Raw genomic sequence first — 6,000 nt, 5'->3', positions numbered from 1 at the left:
GACACATGCTGAATTGGGACAATGTCAGAGACCTCAAACAAGATTTAAGCGCTACAGGTGGCCTTGCAGTCTCTTCTGAGACATGAGCCATACCTCCATATTAAAGGGGAATTCCCTAAATGTCAGGTTTTGGGATATCCTTGATCTACCTCTCTTATTTAACAACAACAGGATAACGCCTCTGCATGTAACCGGCAAGGCTGGGCGAGTAGTGTTACAGCCTGACTCCCTAGACCACTGGTTCATGAATTTTAGTATACTAGAGGCTCTTCTGAACAATAGCAGTTCACCTACCAAAAGTGATAAAACGCCAAGAGAAATGAATGACAGACTCAAGATACCTGGCAGGGCACTAACCTGAAATCATAGATCCATACCTCTGTTCTGAGTCACGCCTGCTGTGTATGTAAACCTTGGACTCCTATGCCCCTGGTGAATGACCTAAACTGCATGTTTTCAGAGGTGATGGAGATGGTGACAGTCTGGCTGCAAGCAGGGATCTTTAGTACGTGGGAAAGGACACAGACTTAGCTCAAAGTGTGGTCTGTCTAAAAAAGATGGATTGAGAAATAAAGCAAATTTTTAGTACAGCAGTGATTCATGTGGTTTGTGAGGAAAAAAAATGGGTTAATAGGCTTATTTGAAAACACAGTTTTATGTAATAGGTTGGAAGATACAACAACAGAATATTCAGAGAAATATTTTCCATTAATATATTATAATGGAAACATCCTGATTTTGCTATAGAGAAACATAGGTAGAAACCTCTTAAGATTGGTGACTGCAGCCAAAAATATAATCCTCTCTTTCTGGATAGGATACCTAAGAGGTGCTGAGCAGTTTCAAATCCTACTACTATTAATGCAAGCTTAAAGTGCTTTATCACCATCCAAGATGTTTTACAGGAGTGGTTTCCCACAATGCTGTGGGCACAGTAATTGGCCATGATGGCATCCAAACTGTTCCTCATGCAGTTCCTCTTCAGCTTTTCTAAGATTATCCTATAAGAAAAAGACAAGCAGTTTCAACTAGCAAACTATATATTACCTCTTTCTTTCCTTTTAAGGGACAAAGTAGATAAAGGAGAGTTCACAGTACAAAAATAATAATTTTGCTTGGGGCACGGAAAATTCACTAAATGGAAATAGACTGAGAAGCATGGGTACCATAAGAAAGAGAATGAGATGAATGAGTGTTATCTTTTGTTTTTATAAGGTAGAAATATGCTAAGAGGTGATAGAACTTAGGAGCTGATTTCTCTGTCTCAGAAGGAATAGAGAAAGTTTCAAAGGTGGAAAGCTAAAAACTGATCAAAGAAAACACTCTTTTATATGATGTGTGACTGAACCATAAAACTCACCTCTACATAAAGACACTCAGGTCTGGAATTTACGGAGATTAAAAAAGATCAGAATTTCAACACTCATTAAGAGAGCTCAGAGCTCTGATTTTCAGAGCCTTTAAAATAAAAGAACTTGGTACACTCAGTGATACACACTTAAAACAGATAGGATATTTGCAAGAGCCATTATTTCTACGGAACTTGGAAATGTTATTAAATGGGTCTTATATTTGATAGGGATTTAATTGTCACCTGATTTATGTCTGTCAATTGGTTGGTAATCAGAGGCCAAATTCTTCAGGGCCCAGAAATAAGTCAGCTGCATCAACAAAAAATTCCACTTCAGGCTTAAGAAGTCCCATTTGGATCAGACACTGTTCTAGAAGCCTGCAGTAACGTTAAGTGGAGCCATCAAATAATAAATAGGAAGTATAAGCCTTCACAGATCTCCTTCTGTGACCCAGAAACAGCCTCTACAGAGAAGCCAATGACTACCTCCGAGTCTGCAGAAGATGCTGCTGTGACAGTCACAGCTGTTTATCCCTGCCTCCACGATTCTTACCACCTGTGAAACTTCCAAGGGTTTAATTAAGGCGGATCCTACTCATTGTTCCTTGCAAATCATGTCTGGCAGAGCACTCAGCAGCGGGACAACAGATGAGCTAATGCATGCCAAAAGCCCCGGATCAACCTCCACGTGCTGTGCCTTCCTTACATGTTCAGCCCACTTCCAAGAAATCTTTTGAATTCCAAGCAGTTGCTGTCACAGCCGTGTACACAAAGCTGAATGAATGAGCCTCATCACGTTCAGCTTCAGTCCTATATCTGACACACTTGGTGCCACAGCAAGAGCCGTGTGAAACTCCTGCCTTGTGCAACATGGAGCAGCTCTTCTCTTTGAGAAGGGGTAATCAAAGTGCTGGGGATTGAGACTTTGCCACCTCCCTGTGGAAGCCTGAACAGCCCACACTAATCCCTCACTGCTGGTGACCAAAAGAGAGAAAATAAAATCAGCCTGTCTAACTTTCGTGGCAGTGATGAGGCTTTTCTGGAGCAAGGTGTGCTGGTTTTGCAATCTGTTAGTAGCATGACACAGTTAAAATGCAACGGTAAGATATCTCTCAAAAAACTGACGCAAAAATGAGTCTTCCAAGACTCATCTGGATGCTTGTAGGCATCTATTAATGGTGTCTTGAGCGAGAGGACTCTGTGGAAACACTGCAAGTAGCCAGCTACACAGGGAAACAAAAGTGTTGGAAAGCTTGACAAATATAGTTCTGATACTATCTTTGAAATATTTAGGCTGGGTGAAAAATCTGAAGCAAAAACACGTGCTGTTTTAAAATGCAACACTAGAACAGAGTGGAGGGAAACTGACAAAAGGGATTTATGTCTCTCCTGCAGGAACAATGTCTTAGTATAAATTCCTTGTATTGTGTGTAATCACATAGGTTACACCTACTAGTGGTCAAAGTATCCAGACTTCTGTTTTATCACTGCTCATCAGAAGAGATCGAAAGGACAAAGCTACATAAAAAAGCCCCAAGCTGGCTGCCACCTGACTGGTGCACTGGTAGTAAAACCAACAGCACTTTCTGCTTCCTGCCTTAAGGAAATGAAACAAAACCAGATATTGTTTATTGCCAAAAATGATTCTGTCTTCCAAATATGCTCGTTCAATTTTGAGCTGCACATCAACAAGTGCTTCTTAATTCTGCTCAAATGATGCTTTCCAAAGTGAACTGCTTACACTTTTCTGAAAAGAGATTTTAACAGATTTAATAATTTTTCTTAAATTACAAGAAATGAGACAAAACCATCTGAGATATTTTTAGTTTAATGTATTGATGAATGGAAATATAAAACCAAGTGGATTGAAATGAGTTATATTTAAATTGTATTTAGGAATTTTACTGCATGCTATTTTCTTTCAGATGCAATTGAATAAATACAAAAGGAAGAGATAAAGCCACATAAAAATTCAAACTAAAGCTGATTGAAAAATAAGGGGCTTATAAGAAAACACACTCTTGATACAAGGATTGCTCCTGTGTTCCATCAGAACTTTATTTTTTTTTCCAGGAAAAAGTTGTCACTGGCTGAAATCCAGAGCCAGCCATATAAAGAGGAAAGCCTAGCACAACATTTGAAAAGAAACTTTCACGGTGAGCAACAAAAGCTTTGTCTTGAAATGAAACCTTATCTGGAAAGGTACAAAGCGCCAGCAAAGGCTTTGGGATGGGCAGGGCTGGCATACTGAGCAGGTGATCAGGGCATGGCATCAGGATATGCCATAAACAGGCTGAAGGAAAACAGCCATCCTTTTCTAAACAGTAGAAATTCGAGAAAAGACCTCCAGACCCAGCCATATAGATCTCTACAGCTTGGGCACTGTTTTGAGGCTTAGAAAATTCACATGTGCTTTGTTTGTTATGTACAAAAAGAAAACATAAGACATAATGAAGGAAAGAGTGTGAAGCAAAAGCAGCACGTGCAATTATTTTCAGCTCTTGCACCATCATTTGAATCTCCCCAAATCTTGGGATTTTTCAGAGTGACATAAAGAACTCTTTTGGCCTTCTGGCCTTACATCCTACCATATTCCTCATGGTGATGAAGGCTATAATGCTATTGATTCTGCATAATTACTAAATTATTCATGTGATCATATGCTTCCAATATCTGAGTTTAAAGACAATCAAAATTAGATATGCTGATTGAATTAGGAGATTTGGAAGCACTGGGAACATGGCATGTGGAGGATGAACAGATACTGACAGGGCACAGCTGACCTGCTGGTTACGCATATGGAACAGAATTGAACAAAAAAGTAGGAAGGAATGAGTTTAAATATTAAAGAGAGGACAAAAAGACACATTAAAATGTGAACAATTTTTATTACACGTTTTCTAGTAATCCAACCTACTTTTAATGAACAGATACAGCAAATTGCTGATAATGTTCAATAAACTACAAATAACAATTTTTATGGCATTTAATAGCAGTCTTTTATAAAAGCAAGTAATTGTTGGTATGTTTTTGAGTACAGTCTTCATACTATTCAGGACAACACTCTTATAAAGCATTTTCTCATAGCTAAGAGCTATAATAACATCTGTATAAGTATCGCTTATGCTTGTGCAATTCTGAACTGTGATAAGTAGGATCAGATATCAAACTGAACTATGTTAATTCATATCCACTGAAGGTCTGATCTAGAAGAAACTATCCTCCCACCTTCAATGGATTCTCTATATTATTAATTTAATAATTGCATTTCAGCAGTCTAAGCACATGAGACTCTGTCAATGCACTTACGAAAACACAAGTCCTGTTCCAGGGGTCATGACAGCTGTGCACAAGGTTCTTTGCTATTTGGAAATTGAATAGTCCTACAGTTATTCAATTCTTGCAGATCTTTGATCTCTTTTTCACAGGATCCCAGGTTGCAGAAAACACTGAGTTCTGGTCTGGGTTCTCCATCCCATCTAAGCTCTGTCTTCTTTCAGTGTCTAGCAGAACAACCTGGCCTGATCTCCTCATCTACCTGAAACAACAACTAATACTTACCAAATACTACACTTATTTGCCTTTCATCTGTCAATATTTTTCTTCTGCTTGCTGAGACCTGTTTTACACCAAAGTCTTTCCCAGAGCTGTTTCTCTACCTCCCTCCAAAGCTGTCACCTTGCTCTGATTTCTCCCTGGGATTTTGTCATTGCAGATGTTCCCAGCCTCCTCCTCAGAAAGTCAGCACCCTCTCACACACCTTCCCTCTCCCTGCCTCCTCCCTCTGCTCCACAGGCCTTTCTCCAGGAGCAGCCACTTGCAGCTCATCCTCACCGTGCATGGTCAGGCTCTTGCCCCTCCTTCTCAAGAGGGTTTGCTATGGATTACATTATCCTTTAATTAAGCATCAAAGTATTACGAGTCACGTAAAAGACGGATATTATTTTGTGTCATAGACAATAGTTCAGTCAGCTGAATCCAGCACCATTTGGATTATGAATGGCACAATCATGAATACACTGTGGTATATGCTCCAATACTCATCTTTTTCCAAACCAAATATTGCTTGATTTCTGGTGTGATTCTTCATGTAATGACATGCCAACTGCATAAGGAGTATGTTTGGTGTTTTCAAACCCCGGGATTTTTGCCCACCAAAATTTGTATTGTGGTCATGAAGATGGAGAGTGTCACTTAGAAAGACCGAGTTTTCATTGTCCTTTGTTTTGCTAACCACTACAAAATTTTAAGCTTTACTGCAAAAAGAAAATTTACAGTGCCCATAGAATCAAAACGAGTGTGCTGCTGACTGAGCGAGCATTTGATCAATGCATCACAGAAAAGCTAAAGAGACAGGCCAAAGAAGAGGTATAACATTTTAAACCTAGGCAGTAACACTGTTATGCTTAATTTGTGAGGCACTATTTTATGTAACAGATCTTATTCCACTCTAGATGGATAACAACTGTGAATCGTAATTTTATTTTCCACTTAGTGGAGCCTATTGACTTGGACTAGATCTTGCCAGAGAACCAGTTTTGTCATAAAGGCAGTAAATTCTGTGCTCATTTTGTGTTTGTTTGATAATTAATAGTGCAGTGTTAGCAGCAGGACAAAATGCAAGTATGATTGCTTTTTTTCCTCTGGAA

Source organism: Manacus candei, unplaced genomic scaffold, assembly GCF_025592945.1.
Source record: "Manacus candei isolate 608988 ecotype Guabito, Panama unplaced genomic scaffold, ASM2559294v1 h1tg000075l, whole genome shotgun sequence".
Classification (NCBI taxonomy): domain Eukaryota; kingdom Metazoa; phylum Chordata; class Aves; order Passeriformes; family Pipridae; genus Manacus; species Manacus candei.
The sequence above is the reverse complement of the archived record's forward strand: the minus strand, read 5'-3'. Positions refer to the sequence as shown.